Source organism: Dryobates pubescens, chromosome 22, assembly GCF_014839835.1.
Source record: "Dryobates pubescens isolate bDryPub1 chromosome 22, bDryPub1.pri, whole genome shotgun sequence".
Taxonomy (NCBI): Eukaryota; Metazoa; Chordata; class Aves; order Piciformes; family Picidae; genus Dryobates; species Dryobates pubescens.
The window spans coordinates 9,993,393-10,014,165 of NC_071633.1; positions in this window are offsets into that span (position 1 = coordinate 9,993,393).

The following is a 20,773-nucleotide window of genomic DNA, read 5'->3' on the forward strand; positions in this document are numbered from 1 at the left end:
ATTAATAAACAAAACATCTAGAATAAAAAGGAAAGAAAAAAAAAACATAATAAAATCAAATAACACTGAATTACTGAAACGTATACAGTCACACTATGGGTTGGTCAGATTAGACTAAACCTTCCTAATTTACAATATAAAAGTCTCTGTCTCTGACTATTAAATCACAAGTTACTACCTCCAGGCTTTTGAGAAGTTTCTTGCCATTCTAGTAGCATAGCTCTAAAATAAAGTTACAAGAGTCTTCCAAGATTACTAATGTTTAATGGGCCCAAATCTCCAATACCATACATCATAATTTAGACAGCAAACAGGAGGAATAGAAAGAAAAGCACACACACAGTTCACCACTTTGGTGCTTGAAAAAATCTATCAGTTGTCTCTATGAAAACTTGCTTATAGAAGATTAAATCATCAAACTTCTTCTTAAGAAACTGAAGCACCTGTTGCTACATCTGTGGCAAATGAGCACACAGAGCTATCGAAGCAATCATAGCCTCCACCAAGGATCATCTAGTTGTAAGTCCCTGATCAGCTAGACCTGAGCTGAACAGGAAGCCATAAAACGATTGAATCATACTTCATCTTCAAGGTTGACAGCACAACCTTGAAGAAGGGTAGGAAGTTGAGAAGAAGGAAATATGGAAATATCTGTGAAGGAAGACAGTGCTTAATTGAAGTGGAATGGTCATTTTATTGGAAGCCTGCCAACTGCCTTTCCATTTACACAGGAGGCAAGTTTGTCCCATTCCCATTCACTGTTCTTTTCCAAGCCAAACAAAAATGCATAAACAGTCTAATGAGACACCCTGAAGGCTTAGTCCTTCCAGACAGTCCAGAATCAGCTACATCTACTTCAATGCAGTTTTTAATATAGCACTGAAACAGGAAAGCACTAAGGTATAACGTCTCCACTGTGCTTGACGAGTCATTCCAAATAGGCTCTAAAATAGACATTTATGCACCAGCATCAGGCATGGGAAACAATCTTCTCAAATAGCACAAACCCCTCAGCATTTCTGAAACCTAGGGTGTACTGCAGGGCTTTGAAACATCAGTCTGGACATACTGCATACAGACTTCTTGATTTAAGCAAGTAGTGATGCAGCCTCACTCAGCCTTTTCTTAAATGCTTCATGCAACAACTGCCGCTTGAAAATAATACAATTGTGTTCTCTCATTCTTGATCTACAGGCCCCTAGATACTTTTTTTAAGTCCAGGAAATGCAAAGCTTTTCACATCCCTTTTGCATGCTGGAAAAACTGCAGATTTTCAACAATCCCCAGTTTAGTCATCAAGAAGTGCCCTAAGGCAAACTTTGTAGAGCTTCAGTGTTATTTTTGAAAAGCAGCATACTACTGAAACAGGAAACTGCTATGTACTAGTTGCCAAGAGTATGGTATTAAGGGAAAAAAAAGGAGTTATGTCCTTGAAATGTAATGAGAAGGATTATTGCAACATGAAGCCACCCTCGAAACAGATTATATCTGGAAAAGATTTCAAGTCCCATTAGTAACCAATGCAAGCAAGTTTCAAAGAGACTGCAAAGTAATTTTCTTTCAAATCACTTAATTTAAATGTATTAAACTGTTAAATTAACAGGACATATTTTTTATGTTACAGAAGTTCCTTTAAAGTAACTTTGAAATCAAATCTCACTGGATTCAAGTATGGTTATTTGGGTTTAATTACCACAGTAAAACCCCAAACTTATGTGTTAGGGGCCATTCTCCCACTATAATATTGCCTTCATTTCTTAGTCACCCCAAGACCGCCTGTCTGAATGAAAAACAACCTTGTATAGACTAACAGTACAGGCTTCTATCTCCAGCAAAGCCAGTGCAGAGAAAACAGGACTAGAGATACCATGAATAACTTTGATAGCAGAACAAAACATGGTAAATAAATTCATGTGTATAAAAGTATCAGAGGAATTTTGGGTTCATTCTTTCAAACATACCTCATACCTTAAGTGACACCAACTACTACTATTTTTTTTAAAAGGTATTTCAGGTGGAAATATATGGCAATGGATCATTCTAGGATTTATGTTCACATACATATCCATTGAAGTAGCATGAGGGTCTCCCACGTAAATCACTATAAAAATAAGAGTTAGCTTGACTTTTTTTCCCCCTACTACAAACTAGTAAAAGACAAGGATCTTCTAATAACTCTTTCCAAATGTATAACAAAGGATCTCCTACAAAGGTAATTTAAGTGATCTGATCAGTGTTATTGCTGTCAGTGATACCATTAGGGAAAGCATTGAAGTTAATGAATCTCACAATTTAGTGAAGGTTTCTACATTTGCCTGGCCATGGCCTCTCTTTCAATGTGATTAAACTCCACTGACATGGAAGCTAGTTAGCTCAGTGCAGCATTCTACCATTGCCTATAATCCCTTCTGAGATAATTTGGGATAACAGAGGCCATTCCTGTTATGAGCAGTTTGGACTCGATGATCCTTGGGGTCTCTTCCAACCTTAGCTATACTGTGATACTGTGATACTGTAACTTCTGAGTCACCATATGCAAAACAATTCTTTGGTTTCTACATGCAGCTTTAGTGACGTCTGAAACCATAAGGAGAATATGATTCAAGCTAGCTATTCTAGCTACCTGTGTTCATAGCAATTGATTTAGGACCTTCCAGAATGGAATCAGAATTATCTGAAACAGAGCAAAGATAAAGCTTCAGTCTTGTTTATTCCAATTCAACAAGAATTTCAGAGCCCAGAACTGAAACAGGAAACAGGCGTAGAATGTCTTATTACTCTCATTTGGGTTAATAGCCTTGTTATGATTCACTCTGCCTTCCTGTTTGCTGGACTTGATCTGCAGCTTGAGCAGCATCACAGTTGTTTAATTAATATAGTGCCAAGGAAACCACAAACACTATTAAATCTTAACTAGAAAAATGAGCTTGTAATGCTATTGTCAGCAGGCTAGCTTGGCTAACATCCTTTAGTTCAACACACTAGGAAAATTTAAGTTGACTCAATTGTGCTTCTTACAGCATTAGCAGTAATCCAGACATGCATCACTGCACACTAGAATATCCACAAAATTTTCATAACAGCAAGTTTCTCTTGAAGCTCACCGCAAACTTTTGAAGTTATTTAACATTCCTATTCATGCAAAAAGCAATGCAACTTTAACAAGGTCCAGGTTTTGAGAGTTTGATTATTGTTTTTAGTTGCAATTTTACATGTTCATTAGAGCAAGTATGAGCTTTGCCTTGTAAATGGAGGCCATTTCTCACTTTTTCTACAGGGACACTGGTATATATCCTCCTCCCCACACATAAGGAGTCTTATACATCCTATTAGGTTCCATCCATTTCACAAATGTCCTGTTGCAGCAAGCCAGCTTCATAATGCAAGTAAATGATCACTGTGGGGAAAGTCATCACTAATAGTAACCCATACAATGCACTGGATTTACCTCTCAGCATGACAAATGCCACTTTACAACTAGAGTACCAGATTATGACCACAGCGCTGTAGAAATCTCTGAGCCTTCTTACAGCACGTGAGTTGAAATTAAATAATATACCCTGCATTATTTCTACAAATGAACTACTGAATACATTCACATGAAAATACCTCACACAACAAACATTTGATGGATAAATCCAAATTTCACTACCTGCATTTTCTCTTGAGCTGGAAAGACTGGCATTAAAAATGGTTAGGAAACTTTCAATAAGAAGAAATTTCAACAGAAAATGTTATGGTTTGCAGTGGGACACAACTACACAACACATGGCACAAAAAGCCCACAGGTATTTCCTTAGCTTTAATACAGCTTTTGTCCTGTATATATGGGATGACAATGGTTGTAGCTTCTCTTCTCCACCATTTCAAAATTTCTCCCCATCTCTCTGCATTAACCTTTGACTCACATTGTGAGTCCTACCCACACTGTGTTAATCTAAGTGTGAGGGAAAGTCACTTTACAAATCAAACAATTGAAATACTTGAGTTGAAACTGTAAAAAGAAGAGCTCAGTGTTTAAATCGTCGCCCCAGAATGCAAGAGAAATGCCAAGCAGGATTTACATTCAAACATTCTTCTCTTCTGCACCATGTATCAGGTGGTGACTGATTTTGTTTTCCCATGGAATCTCCAGTTTGATCAGGTTTTGATAAAGTCGGGGGGACACACACGTAACAGTAGCTGCCTGAGTGACAGTACACAGCTAGGGAAACAAATATTCTTTAGACAGTCACAAACAAGAATGTAGGTTGTCACCTGTGCCCAAATAGCAAAAAATAAATCATAGGTCATATGCAAGTAAGTTGCTTTGATAATTGATTCTTCTTCTGTGAAGACAGGATGGGTGGTATGGACTTTTTGACGCCTTTGCCTAGGAACAGTGGCAATGTCTTTATGCACTTAGTTACCTAGAAGAAGAAAATTCCTACAGTTTAAGGTAAACTAACAAAAAAGCAGAGTCAAACAAATCAAGACCAGTATTCTCTGGAATTCTATGAAGATGACATTGTAAGAACATTGACAAAAGAGCTGCAAAAGGAAGAGTTCTATCTCTTTTTTGAGCTGTAAGAAAAGGAACTAGAAATGTCAGAAGTTGATAGCTTTCCCAAAAGGGACTCTACAAATTCTGAATTTATGTCAATTGACATTTTTGCACTTCTAAAAGACCAAACACAGAAATCTATGAAGTTACAGTCCAATTCCACACTGCTGCTTTGATGATCACTGTTTAACGAGAAAAGTCACAGTGAAAAGTTCAAGCAATAAAATGAAGTATTAATGTAAACTACAAACGTGACAAAGAGTAAGATGGCACCAATGATCAGCAACAAGCCCGTGATACCAAGGCAAAAGAAGAGTCCAGGTAAGCTGGGATAGTAACAGACCATTTCTAAGATACTTAACATGGAATGGACTCTGATCAATGTACCTCATTCCCCAAAACACGGGAGGAAAACACCATATGGTGTCATAGGTGCTATTTTTAATGCAAAATGCCTTATTCTTCCACCTCTTCAGGAGCCCCCAAAAAGAACATCAAGTGCCTATGGCCTCATAGTGTTTACAAGTAACATATATTTGGAATCTTACTGGTATTTAATATTGCAGACAGTTCCAACAAAGCCAGAAATATGTTTATTTTTATTGCTATAGTTAGTGTTACAATTCTAGAAAATGCAAAATTGATTCCTGTGAACTGTACTAGATTTGCCAAATGTGGAGAGGGAAATTCTCCATTTCTTCATACAATTAGCCCCTGCTAGACAGCATCAATTTAATTCAATCCGTGCATCTTAATCCTGGCCCAGGGACAGCATTTCTAAACTGACACATATACCAAATTTCATTTTAATAGTTGAATCTATGAAGTCATTAAAAGTGCTAGTAAGAATAGGATAAAGGTGTCTGCAAATAAATATAGTCTCTAAATATCCTACATACACACTTCCTGTCCCCTGCTGTTTCGCATTTCCTGTAGTCCCCACCAGCAGCACCACAAACACATCTTACCTATTAAGCTGTTCCTACCTACAAGTCAGAAAATTACCTGACGCTTCAGCTACCACTGTATTAGCCTGAAGAGGTAGAAAGCAGGTATGTGAGTTAGCAACACAGTGCTGCATTGCCTCATATAAGTATTTTCTTCTGAGATCATCTAAATCACTTCTCTTAGACTGCTATGTTTTGTTTTTAAAATGATTCCCATGGTGACTTAGGACAGCATGCTGGATCAATACCTTCCAGTCTGACTCTCAGCAACAAACTCCTGCATTAGCAGAGATTCACTGTACTGCTTATGCATATGTTGGGATTACTACCTGTGGGTGGAAAATTTAGATGCTGTTAGAGTGTAAAAACATCTAAATGCCACTCCAGTATTTGTTTAGGAACTGTTGTGTGTTACCACTGCTGTTCAGGGAGATTCTTGCCATTAACTTCCAGAGTAAGAGATAAGACATAGTGCTTTATAAATACTGTTCTCCCTTTCTTAAAGCATCTATTTGTGAACCTTTTTAAGTCTGTCTTTAAGCCCTCTTTCTCTTCCAGGCCTTTGTTGATTTGGTTATTTCAGATGAAGCAGCTATTCTTCAGGAGATACATTATATAAATAATAATTTTCTTTTCCAATATCTAGACACAGTCTACTGTTGTTGCCACTACATATGGATTTATACTCAAAAATACTGCAAGACATATTCCCAAGTAAAAGAAAACATAGTGCAACTTCTTCCAGTTTAAAACAGTAATAAAACAGTTACAGTCTAAACAAAATACTAAACACTCTGTTACCAAAGCATCACTGAATTTAACATTAATGGAACAAGTGATCTACACAAGGCCTGCATGACTCCCAGATCCTTAGACTTCCCTCAGGCAAGGTTCAGACAATACTCAGGCATTAAGGGATGCTACTTCAGCACAGGTGCAAATACCAAGCACAGTCTGTGACATCCTCAAATCACCATTTTTCTTTCTCATCGGTTGTGTAGTTTTGTCTTCAATATTAGAAATGTAAAGAAATAAATTCACTATTCTTTTTCAAGTCTTAAGAACGTAGCAAGTACTGTGAATACAACAGAAATAGCCCCTCAGACGTTTCCCTTTATAAAAACTGGTACAAAACCAGCTCTTTACAGCTATATCAAGGCATTCAGCTCAGTTCACCTCTCTGTTTTGCCAGAGGGAAGATGCGAAAAGGAAGGAAGATTGAGATTACTGACTTCTGCCTTTCAACAGGATACCGATATGATGAGATAATCATACATTCAAATCCATTAACAATTTGCATTTCAATGCCTCTCAGGATAAGATGGAACAACCAGATGTCCTGAAAATTAAGCAGTTATGGACAGAGAGAGAAGGGTTTCAGGTTTACTATTTCATATAGTAAATGTTTGATGAAAAAACCCTGAGGAGGTAATTTTCTCAGCTGCACATAAAGGCTTGCTTCTCACCAGCAAATGCCTGTGTGATCATACTGTGCGTCACCTTCTTACGAACACACATTCTGAGAACAGCTCCATAGGCTTAAACTGCCCAGAAGATAATTATTTCAACATGAAATTTATATTTCAAAGTACAAGTGGGAGTTAAAGAGTTATATTTACCTTAAAGATAATCTGTAGTTAGATCATAAACTATGCCTAGATTTCAAACCAGTGCAAGATTCAATTGTGAACTCGCTCATCCTGTAACTTCTAGGGAATGTGAACTTTACAACATTAATGCAAAAGGCTTTTTTCCAAAGGATAACACAACAGCTTTTTGAAAACTAATGCATTCAATAGAGGAAATGAAAATGGTTTAAGCTGCCTCATACTGTCCTGCACTGCTTTTAGTAAGAGACCAGGCATGAAAACACTGCTGTAATATTTATCAGCAGCCCCCCATAGATGAAACAGACTAGGCATATTTGTAAAACCTCAATACTCAAATTCTATCATTAACCAAATTAATCATCACTGCCAACATTTTTAATAGAAATATCAAAGAAAATTGAATATAAATACTAAAAGTATATTCTTCCTAACAGGAACAAAAATCTGTATAGGAGTAACATGAAACCAAAGTACTATAGGACCAAACCACTTCATTTGGCATGAACAAAAAGCTGGAACAAATAATCCAAGTTGCTGCTCTGTGGGTGGGATGTTTCTTGGTGCTCATGCAGATGTTCTACAAGAACAAGTTCTGCTTTCCATTGCTCTTTAATTATTCTTTCATTTGTTCCCCACTCCACTATACACGGAGTCAGGTGTCCATGCACACACTAGCATCCATCTCCTCAGCAGAAACCAGCCTCGTCAGTGCCTAGAAGACCAAAGCAACGAAAGCAGCCAAGGACTGCTGCACTAATTTAGGCCTGCTTATGCTTGTGCATTAACACACAGATGAGACCAGAATACAAATACTCTGATTTGGCCTTTATGGGACACACATGGGGGTACACATTACTGACAACTGAAAAACTTTCTAAAGTTAAAACAGATCAGAATAGTTAATCCCTGTACTGATTCTAGCTGTTTCGCTCTGTGGGAGCCTTTGTGCTTCACTTTCAGCTCATTTAAGTGTTTAGTGTAATATAGTCACAGGGGAGGCAGAGGAGCTTCCTGCATCCATATAATTTTAATCCCCTCTGCTCTGACTTTGATTCAAGTAATGTGACATTTTTGTATTAAAGGCATGAACTTCACAAATCACCTTAAAGGAATGTCAATTTCAAAGCTCATTTGTGGCCAATGTAGACTGACACTGTTAGAGTCAAAGAGCCAAACATCTGAGTTATGTCATTGAAATATAATTACAGATGGACAGCTGTGCACTGTTCTGTATGACCCTTACTAGTGCAAAGTAAAATGCCACAGAATCAGCAGCATCTTGTCACAACTTAGTGGAACACAGGCAAACAAAACCTATGCACGATATACTTTAAATTGTTGCTTCTAATGGAGCATGACAGAACACCAGTTAATGAGTAGTTCAGCTTTTTGGCATAACCTAAAAAGACCTTCAGGAATGTATTTACTATGGTCAAATCTCTCTTATATACTAAATCTATGAAATGGGCAGCAAGTGATGGAAAGGAATACGATGTTGTCCACTCCATGCCAGCCACTTCTGTCTCAGGACTGTAGAAAAGCTACGTCTCCCACAAGTCACTTCACACTGGAGAAATGAAAGAATTTACTTGTGCATGCTCCAAATGAAACAGATGAACACATACTCATGTACACAGAGGATTAGGAGATGGAAACACTGCATTGGCATCCTCTCAGTCCCACAGTATCCTACTGTGATCCACAGAGATTCTACTGTTGCAACGGCAGTAAGAAGTAGGAACAGGATTGGCATACTGGAACATCCTTTAGTCTAGGGAAAGATTCCTTCTAGGGCCACAGAATAATGCTCCCTGCAGTCACTGGAAGCAATTCTGTAAGCTATAAACTGAAAAGCTCAGTGTCAAGGATTACTGAATAGCAGGTGGCAACATTTTTCCCCTAGACAGAAAGGTTTTTTTTAAAAAGCTATCCTTGGCTATCCAGTCAGCTCCTGGATTTCTTGCCTAATTTTCTGGGAGGAGAAAAAACAAAACAAAACAAAACAACCAAACACTCCAAAAAACCACACAACAATAAAAAAAACCACCAAACTCCCAATTCTTTAATTTCAGTGGATCTGAATTTTTCTTCTCAAAGACATGCCAGATAAGTAACATTTTGCTCTTGTATTACACATTAATTTTATCCACCACTAAAAATAACGATGAGCAAATACTAATGAATGCAGCACATAATCTATCTTTTGAGGCTAAAAGCACATAGGATTAATGAGAACAGAAATTAGTTTTAGAAATCTTTAAGACAAAATTAAGCTTTCCAATGATAATCACGTGTATACCTAAGTGCTAACATTTCAGCAGACATCTTTTTAATCACTAGCTCTATTAAACCAACAACAACAACAAAAAACCCAACCACCACACAATTTTTAGCAGAGGCTAAATAAAGGCTAAATATCAAAGGAAATGTAAAATGTATTGTTGAGCATCAGATCTACCAAGCAGAGGGGAATTGTAGCTTGTAGCAGACTCTCATTAATACATTCTCTTAATAACTGAGTATCTTGCTGAAGTTATTCTCTGTACTAAGCTTCACAAATTCATCCCCTGCTCAGAAATACACTAGAATAATACAAGTAAAAGATAACTTCATAGATTATCTCAAACATTTTAAGCACTTTTTTTTCCATAAAAAAAAGTCTTGAAGCCATTAGCTTAAAGAAACCTTTAAAACCCTTCATCTTAAAAAAAAAAAAACAAACCAAAACACAACAACAAAACCACCAGAAAAAACACCAAGCAAACAAACAAAAAAAAAGGTTTTATGTTGACAGTGCCTCAGTATTAAGCTACCACAGCTCTGAGCTGAGAGTGACATCCAGTGGAAAGATAGTCTATATTCTCCTGCTGTTGTGGAGACAGCTTTAGCTCAAATAAAGCCTATCATAATACATTTATGTTGTGAATATTCAAAAAGATAGGTCTATCTTGAATTACATGTCACTGGAAAGGTAGAGCTGCAGGAGAATAACAAATAGCTCCAAAGGCTTCCCTCTGGTCCAAATTCTGCAATTAGTAAGTAGAGGAAAGATTGCTGTGTCTGCACCAAACTTCCATCAGCTTAGGCTAAGCTTTTATATAGACAGTGGTTTGTCAGTAAAAGCTGACAAAAATGGAAAAAAAAACTATATAGGACAGAGGGCAGTAAGTTAAAAGCAAAGAAAGATTTAAAGAATTTGCTATTAAATGACAAAGGGAATTTAATTTCACAATGCAAAGTACACCACCTAGGGATAAACCAAAAGAAGGAACTACATATTAAATAAGACAACTGCACTGCAAAGTTGGTAAAAGAACAAAAGAGGCTCCTTGAAGGCAATTTCATGAATCTATCAGTTCACACTGACAATGTGAGAATGAAAAATGGGTACAAAGTTTCATTGTCTGCACAGAAAAACAGTCACAAAATATGATGCTAAACTCAATTCTGGGTAAGTATGATCTGTGTATCCTTATTCATGCTTCCGAAGCTTTGATGGTCAAGCAGTCATTAAGTTGAGAGCTCTCAGTTTTCACACTAGCTCATGTGGCACAGCACACAAACCTGAACAGGGACCCTGTAACTACTCACCATACTCTCATTTATTTTCTCTGTATCGGGAATGTGGTCTGAAACACTGAATAGCACTATGCAGAAAGTCATTTTATTTTACTTGTCACAACAGCTTCAGAGGGAATGCAAATCAGACTTACTCTTTTATAGCAAGATTTGCACTGGAACTATAATTAAATACAGAAGGAGCAAGATAAATCTACCACTGGTACCAGAAAAAGCTCAAAAACTATCACAAAAATAACAACAAAACATGCAAGAGGACACGAACCTTCTAACAACGGAACAGTCTTTAAATGGTGTGGTAAATATGTCCAATTTGCTGCGAACAATAGCCCTGATAGAATACTGCACATTAAGTAACAACACTGAGCAGCTGCTGTTAACAGGCACAAATACTCAAGAAGAGCCCAGAACTACAGCACCGCCAATCAACATGAATGTCTCCGAGGCACTCTGGAAAATACCATTACAGGAAAAACCACTGCAGATTGCTTGTGCTGAAACAAAACCACAGTATCACAGTATCACCAAGGTTGGAAGAGACCTCAAAGATCATCAAGTCCAACCTGTCACCACAGACCTCATGACTAGACCATGGCACCAAGTGCCATATCCAATCCCCTCTTGAACACCTTCAGGGATGGTGACTCCATCACCTCCCTGGGCAGCCTATTCCAATGGCGAATGACTCTCTCAGTGAAGAACCTTCTCCTCACCGCGAGGCTAAACTTCCCCTGGCGCAGCTTGAGACTGTGTCATCTTGTTCTGGTGCTGGTTGCTTGAGAGAAGAGACCAACTCCCTCCTCTCTCAAGCAACCAGCAATGTATTCAACCAAATATATTCAACCAAATGTATTCAAACAACTGTAACAACCTTGACAGGCTCTGTCTACCTTAGAATTAACAGTCCAGCTTAATGCATTCCTCAAGGATCACAAGGGTGGTCAAGAAGTTTTGACACACTGGGGTGGTTTGGGTTGGGTTTGTTTTGGGTTTTTTCCTTGGGTTTGGTTGTTGTTTTAATTTGCTGGGGTTAATACAGGTACTGCAGCAACATCTAGAAGCATCAGTACAGCTTAAAGTTCCCATAGACTAGCAGAGCAAACCATTCAAAAACAAAACAGTTCAGTGCAGAGTTGATTTAAGTGGGTGATGGAAGGGTGATGAACTCCTGTCAAAAATGTCATAAAAGCAGTTCCAAACAAATAGTCACAATTTGTGACTTCAAAAGATTTCAGATCTTCAGCTACAGGCTCTTTTTTTTTTTTTGCATAAACACATGACAGCAGAACATTTTTGTTTTCATTTTTAAGTTCTGTGCTTAATCACTGCCCAGAAAACTCATAATCTCATTTAACACAAGATATAATTAGAGAACTGAACAAACACTAAGGAGGCACAAAGAAATTGATAGCATAACTGTTTGAAGTGCCCATTAAGCTGGTACTTAGTCATCTTTTGAGGCATCTGTATCTTGAAATTTGCCTTCTTGAATACTAGGTTTCCCTTAAACAAACAATTTATAGTCTCTCAAGGACTAACCTGAACTTTCTAACCCAACTGTTAAACCTTTTACTCAAGCTAACCAACCATACGTACTACTAATTGTATATTTGTAAAACAGAATAAAATGCATTATCAAAACAGAGGCTGAACATCAGATCTAAACCTAAAACTTTATTTAGACCTGAAGATTACAGACAAAGAAACTGAAAGTTTAAATGTTAATCACTCTTTTATTACAAGCTTTTGAGAAAGCTATGTGGTAAGGAACTGAAATACTCTGTACTCTACTAGATCATTGAAATGAGCCAATAAAATGCTCCACATTTTTTAAAAGGTCCATGCTACAATCGAAAGTTTTGTGATTTAAAATATCTGAGGCCAAAAGCACTGAAGACTAAACAGTATGCTTGATTTTATCCTCTGTATTAACATAGTGCTCTGCATAATAGATCAAAACCACATAACACTGAAGGAGATTGATAGAGAGATAAAATTCTTCATATTCAATCTATGAACTCAGCCACAGTGCAGCAGAAGAAATATACGTTATGTTGTATCTGAAAATGGCAAATGTGTATTCCACTAATGTGTATGTGGGGGGGAATAATTCTCTTATCTTTGAATTTCAACAATTTTAACTTACTCTAAATTGTGCCAAGGCCAGCTGTGAAAATATCTTGTGTAAAATTGTCAGCTCACCAATGGCATCCATTATCTACAAACCTTTCACCACAGCTTCAAGTGCACCTGCTTCCCTGAAGTGCCCTGACCAACCTGAGCTGGGATCTGCAGCCACACAAACACTGTTCAAGGGACCAGGGACCTTGCTGTAGGACTGTGCTAGGGTCACTCTCAGGTCCTGGCTCATCCTCCCTCATGGGACTGCCCACTCAAGGGCAAGATGTCAATGAAAAGCTATTTAAAGGATTCCCTTTTCACAGGTACAGCAATTTCCTTTCCCTAGAGTAAAAAATGTAAAACTCTTCCTTCCCTATCTCAGTAAATTGCCAGTTCCTTGTCTCACAGTCCATTTAAAAATCTTAAAGACTACAAAGTTGGAAATTACTGGAATAAAAGCAGAGAACACAGTGACTAAGGCCTGACAGAGACAACACTAAGGCAGACACCCAGCTCTCAGAGATGAAAACTGGTGTGCCTCTGCTGACTGTGGCAGTGATGGAGCCTCATCAAGAGGGAGCACTGGCCTTGCTTGTACCCATCATGGCAGCACAGCAAAACTAATTAAATAAAAGTAAGTATCTAGGAAAGACGTTAATGCTTCAATGGTTTCACGACAAATGGTAAGACTGAAAATCCAAACTATTAGTTGAATTTGGTTCAAGTGTCAGGTAGAATGTTCTTTATCTGACAATGAGGCCCTCCTGCAATTTCTTCAGACTGCAACCCTCGGAAATTTTAACAGACTATTATATGGCTCTGCTATTCTGTGAACACACCAGTGAAAACATTTTATTTTACAGGCCCATTTCTATATAATGCAAGAGTAAAAAGCAGTAACATTTAGAGAATTTAAAGGTTTTAGTAAACAGAATTTGGAGACAAGAAAAGTTTCTTCCACTACAATTTCCCCTTTCACATGCATTTTTGTAAAAAATGCAGTAGTCAACAAAAAGCAAATTAATTGCTTGATAGTGACCTTTCAAATGCCCAGATTAACCTTAATGACTTAAAAAGGAATTTTAATGAGTTATTCTAACTAATTATTTGCTATTTATACCCACAGACGTGAACAGAGTGGTTTTGATAAAATGAGATTGTAGCCTAAATTGTTATTTTAAGCTGCATTCTTTGCACAGAGTATACCATAGGAGAGACATACATATGTATGTATTCACATGCACTTATGCTCTGGCTTGATAAGAGTATAACAAGAGTACGGTTTGAAACAGAGGATCCTATTTCAAGTCCATGCTCTGTCTGACTCTGGCTAATGCAAGATAAACTGCTCTGAACCAAAAAGAATAGAGACTGAAATCTACATCTCCCACATTTCAAGGCTAGTGCTCTGAGCATGACACACATATTGGTGATAGATACATGCATACTCCCCAAGATCAAAAACCTAAAATTCTGACTTTGACAGCACAATTTCAGCAAAATGGTTGAAGCATTTCATACTACTCTGGCATGAAAGAGAGAAACAACTTGGAACATCAGGAGTTCCTGAAAAATAGAGAAACAGGTGTATGACATGTAGATTTGCACAAGTGCCTTATGAAAAAAAAGCCATTTTCTTGAGGAAGAACGTAAGCAAGCTACACTTCCCAAAGTCCTAATTTACTTAGTTTCTCAGTCAATTGGCAAGGTGAAGACATGGGGTTTTTTGCTTCACTTTTGATACGGGTTTGATTTTCTAAAGGGGTGATCAAACAATGCTTCTTCTACAACTCTTCCAATCACTGAAACTCCTAGCCTATAAAGATACAGGTAATCATTGAGTTACACCCTCTTGATCTTAATTTGGATTAATTGCCTCATTTTTACTGTGCCTTTCTCATTAAAAGGTAGTATAATATCCCACAATTATTTTAAAGTATTTCAGAAAACCAAATTTGGGGATCTAGTGGTAAACACCATGTTCTGAGGCAAAGAGATTGCTCTGTCATAATTCTCAGACTTCAGAGGTAACTTTATCCTCAGAAGTTCACTGCACAAATGCATGTACAGATATTTTTTTCTTCTTTTCAAATCATTTATAGGCTGCAAAACACTCTTCCCTTTGCCTGACTGACAAGTTCATGATCTACATTTCTCACCCTGCAGACAGGCTTAAGAGAACTGAAGCTGACAGAAGACTTGAAATATAAATTGCCATCATTAAGGAGTTTTTCTGAACAAATATAGAAACTCAAGTTGTGAGAAGTTTGGCAAAGACTGATGCATTTGTCATTTAAGCACATCATAACCCTCTTGTGGGCAATGCTGTGTGACGTACAACAATATGGCCTGTCTAAAGGATAAAACATCAGCTCTTCCTGAACAAGTACATGCTTATTGTCACCTTGGTAAGCTGCAATCACTTCACATTTCTATGATAAAAGGAAGCAGAAAATTGGAGTGGCGTATGTGGCGGGGGGGGGAAAGTCCTCGAGCATTATGTGCTTACAAGCAGAAAAAAGAAAGTTAGCTGGCCCTTAGGAATAGAACCAAACTGCTGTATTTCTTTCATATTCTTGTTTTACCCCCATACTTGGATTTCTTAGTATTAAGCTTTTAAAAATTCCTTCCTCAAGAGGAGGATCAGCAATAACATCGGTCTGTTAGTCACTGAGGTAGGTCACCTCACAAGTATGGATGCAGACAGAGCAGAGATGTTTCACTGCCATCAGTAAATCCACATCCTAATACAAGGAAAGCATATTTTAAAACAAACTTCATGTGTCATGTGGACATAGCTAGCCAAAATCCAACAAGAAACTAGGTTCAGGTTCTCAGTTACATAGAGCCTGTATTTTCATTATAACTGATATATCCTGATATCCTTAGTCTTTATCAGCGCTGATTATGAGGCTGCAACTTTCAGAATATATTTTTTTATTTGGAAGTGGAGCTGCCCTTTAGACAAACATGTATTTGCCATCATGCTAAAGTACAGCAGTATGTGTCCTGTTACTAATAACAATACAAATAGCTGACGAGATCTTCATTTCCTCTTCAGTAAAAGGACCGGAAAAACTATTCAAGCTTTTTCCATTTGCAGTTCTTCCAATCACAGGATTTATTGTAACCTGAAATTAAAACTACTTCATGCACTCAGCAGAAGTTGCAGTTCTTCTGTATTAACATTTGCAGGGGTTTAACACTGCTGCTTACCACAGAATTCCCATACATCAAATAGCAGTACAGAGTGCTATTGATAACACTTCCAATTTCATGCTTAATTTATGAAATCTTCATTTAAATCTTCTTGCCATTAGAGAGTTAGAAATTAAACTGTACATTTTTTTTTTAATCAATTTAAATTAAGCACATATTTGGTAAGTGGATCAGAAAAATCTAGGTTTTGATGAGTTCTGGTTTAGTGTTCAAGGGCTTTTCTAAGAAACAGTCATTGCTATCTTCTCACAATTTCAACAGATCAGATCATGACATGGCAAAGCTAAAAGCAGTTCAGCTGGTGAAGTAAGAATAACTGAAGCATAAGTAGAATAAAGTGATAAAGAATAAAAGCCTTGCCTACAGGTGCTGAAATAGGTATACGTTGGTACTCAAGGTCTCCAAGACCTTAAGAGAAGTTGGCACATGCCCCATGAAGGCCTCAAGAAGGGATAGAACAAGTCAGCAGTAAAAGAGTAGCATGGCCACAAACTCATGTAGATAAATTTTTCTATAGACAATAGGATGTCTCTAAATGTATTGTTCAGGTTTGTCGGAAAGCATTTTCATTCACTAAAGATTCATAGCCTAGATCTCCCTTCTCTGAGAAAAGTACATATTCCTTAAAGAGCTGGCTGGCACCTGTTCTATTCTTGTAAAACACAACTGGAGGAAAAGAAGTTTTTACTTTTTGTGGAAGAGCCTAGCAGTCACCTATGAAATAAAAACTTTTACTTTGATTTTCTCCACAGAATGAGGGAGATCAAATTCATGTCTTCGGTTTTCCCAGAAGACTTATTAACAAGCGAGCTAGCAACTATTCTTCAACATTCAGCTGAAGCTGCACAACTGTAAGGAAAATAATTCAAGTCTTCTTGGGTCAGGTAGAAGGATCTCACAAGAGAATAGAAGTCAATATCTCATTAATGATTCTTACATTTTTTTATTACTGATGGAAACACTACTGAAGCCAGAACAAAAAGACTCAAGATACTCCCATTCTCAGAAAGAGGCTCTACTGACATAAATATAACTACATATGCCTTGAAATCTGATCACCACATACATACACAAAAGGATAACAATTCCATTTATTCCTAATGTTCACCTGGTCAAAACTGAGAAAACTTTAGTCACATTAGGAAACTTCCAATTACCAAAGCAAAACAAAAACTGACTCTACATGCCACCAGAAAGCACCTGCATGTGTTTTCAGAACTGCACTTTAAACGTGCTTGACAAAAATGGCTGTCTTTAAATGCCTGGTCTTTTGGGAGAAGAAGTAAGATTCAGGCTTTGACTCTAAGACACTGAACAGATACAAATTTAAGACAGCCATGGAAGGATAAAAGACCCCACAAAATCCAGAATGTTTCAATCTGCTACAGTCTTGCACTCAACATTCTGACAGAGGTTTGGTGTTTTAAGGGGATTAAAGGTCAAGTAAGTCCTACAATGTTTTGCAGGCAAGACGAGTCAGGTAGGTAACATAAAAGTTAAATTTGTGCCTTCTGTAGCCTCATTTTCCTCACAAAAGGAAAGAGGCATGGCATCTTCCCAATTCTACCATTAAACACAATCCTTCTCCAGTGTAATCTTACCAGGGAGAAAGATAGCAACAAAATTACAACCTCAAGTGCTAACCTGTCTCATTTGTGCTTCCTTACTGCAGCTCCAGGCTTGAAACCATTCCACACAGTATTTACTATCATCTGCTGGACCATGGTATTCTTTCTCTGCTACAACAATAAAAGGTATTTTGAGGATAACTTCTTGGAACATACTAAATTACCCAACACAAGACAACTGTAGCAACACCTCCACATAGAGTGGAGTCTGAACTATTCTCTTCCTCACACAGCTGACAGCTCCAACATATTAAAACCTCACTTGCAGAATATCTACCAATCTGACTCCACACAAGAGATTTCTATACCCTGTAAAAGTAACAGTGCAAGGTCATTGTTAGATCAGACACAGCTCTCCTAGAGAGGCAATGTGATAGAAGTCCATTTAAAAAATCTTCCCCAATTAAGTGTTCCTACCTCAGGTAATTAGATAACTCTTTAAGTTGTAAAGATGTCCAAGAGAGTTATCAATCAGACTAACAAGGAGATAAATAATATCGTTCTTTAATGGGAAGTTAATTTAAACCCAGATGTTATTTCAACAAAATCTGTTAAAGAGGAAAAATATTTGGCATTAAACATGCTCAAACCATTCGCATTGCTTGTCACAAAAACATTCGTGATAAATAGCTGAATAAATCTGAGTCGAGCTCAGTCTACTGCCTCTGAGGAACAAGAGGCTCATTACCAATATCATTATCTAAAACTAATTAGTTGTTGGTGATTGTAGCCTGCTGGCACTAGGAAGCTGATTAACATTCCTCAGAAACAAACAGGGTGTGGCTGGGGGAGGAGCGGGATAGTTCCTTTTCGCTGCAGCCTCAAATAGCAGAAAAGGAATTAAATAATTAACTATTTGTACCTGTGCACACCACAGCTCAGTTTCCTACATTAATCTATAGAATATGGTGATATGAGATGTGCTGGAGGCATTTTCATTGCATGACTAAACTGATAGCATTCTATGATGTCGTAACTGAAGGGGTAGATGCAGGGAGACCAATGGATGTAGTCTGTCTTGACCTTAGTAAGGCGTTTGACACTGTCTCCCCTAACATCCTTGTGAATAAGCTCAGGAAGTGTGGGACAGATTAACAGACAGTGAGATGGATTAGGAACTGGTGACAAAATAGAGTACCAAGAGTGGTGCCAAATCGTGCCAAATCCAGCTGGAGAGCTGTAACTAGTGGAGTCCCCCAGGGATCAGTGCTGGGTCCGATCCTGTTCAACATCTTGGAATGGGCTGCCCGGGGAGGTGGTGGAGTCACCGTCATTGGAGGTGTTCAGGAGGAGACTTGATAGGGTGCTTGGTGCCATGGTTTAGTTGATTGGGTGGGTTGGGTTAGTTGATAGGTTGGACATGACGATCTTGAAGGTCTCTTCCAACCTGGTCTGGTCTATTCTATTCTATTCTATTCTATTCTATCTTCATCAATGACATTGATGAGGGGACAGATTATCTGCTCAACAAGTTTGTCGGTGATACCAAACTGGGAGGCTTGGCTGATATGCCTGAAGGCTGAGTCTTGGACAGACTGGAGAGCTGGGCAGAGAGGAACTTAAAGAGTTTCAACAAGGATAAGCACAGAGTCCTGCATCTGGGAAGGAATAATAAACTGCACCTGTGCAGGTTAAGAGGCAATCTGCTAGAAAGCAGCCCCATGGAGAAGGACCTGGGAGTTCTGGTGGAAAACAAGTTATCCCTGCATCAGCAATGTGCCCTTGGGGCCAAGAAGGCCAATGGTATCCTGGGGTGCATAAGAGTAGTGTGTCCAGCAGATAGAGAGAAGTTCTCCTCCCCTCCACTCTGCCCTAGTGAATTCTCACCTGGAATATTGCATCCAGTTTTGGCTCCCCAGTTCAAGAAGGACAAGGATCTACTCAAGAGAGTCCAACGAAGGGCTACAAGGATGATGAAGCGACTGGAGCACTGCCCTGTGAGGAGAGGCTGAGGGACATGGGGCTTTTCAGTCTGGAGAAGACTGAGAGGCAATTTAATAAATGTTTATAAATATCTGAGGGCTGAGTGTCAAGAGGGAGGGGACAGGCTCTTCTCCATTGCACCCTGTGACAGGTCAAGGGGTAATGGATATAAACTACAGCACAGGAGACTCCACCTCAGCATGAGGAGGAACTTCTTCAGTGTGAGGGTCACGGAGCACTGGAACAGGCTCCCCAGAGAGGTTGTGGAGTCTCTGGAGACTTTCAAGACCCGTCTAGATGCATTTCTGTGTGACCTGTGCTAGATTCTATGGTCCTGTTCTGCCAGGGAGGTTGGACTTGATGATCTCCTGAGGTCCCTTCCAACACCTAACATCCTGTGACATACATTGAATTCTGAATTTTTTGCTCAGTTGAAAAAAAAACAACTCTTAAAGTGCAATTAAATATTATCATTGTTTAAGTCAATAAATACTGGAATAACTTGACAAAGAAGATTTCACTGGTGTGCTAGACGAGCAGTGTCATGAGCACAATCTGTGCCTAAATACTGTGATGATTAGTGTAATTACTTTAAAGAGTACTGGGTGCATTTAGGGAAGAGGGATGGACCAATTACTGAGTACTCCATGGAAAACAGTTCTTTCCATTTCCCTAATAATATTCCATGTAACCATTTTCCTCCTTTTTTAACTGAAGAATGGGTTAATTTAAAAATCCTAAAGTGAAGTTAGGTCAAATTTAAGTTCTGTATCAGAAGAAAGCTTTTCAGTGTGACATTAGTCTTAGTGTCTTATTTAGTGGACACACTAAGAGTCAGATTTGCAAGTACTTTTTCAAAGGTGCTTGTAAGGCTGTATTTATAATGCAGAAGAATGTTCACAATTCATATACAGCAACTGAAAAAAACCCCATAGATCCTTCTGGTTAAAGTAATAGTCTATAATGAGATTGCTACCTTTTATATAAACGTATGTCTGAACGTTACAGAACTTTACAGTAGAAACTGGACTGCATGCATTTGATAATTCTAACCTAGGTTAGGAGGACATCATGTGGCAGAATAACATATGAATAGACACGGTAACTTTCCTACAAAAAAATCTTCTGCTAACAGCTGCTACCCCATGCAGCCAAAAATATTAAATACTGCTGAAAGACTCTGTGAATGTACACAGAATGTCC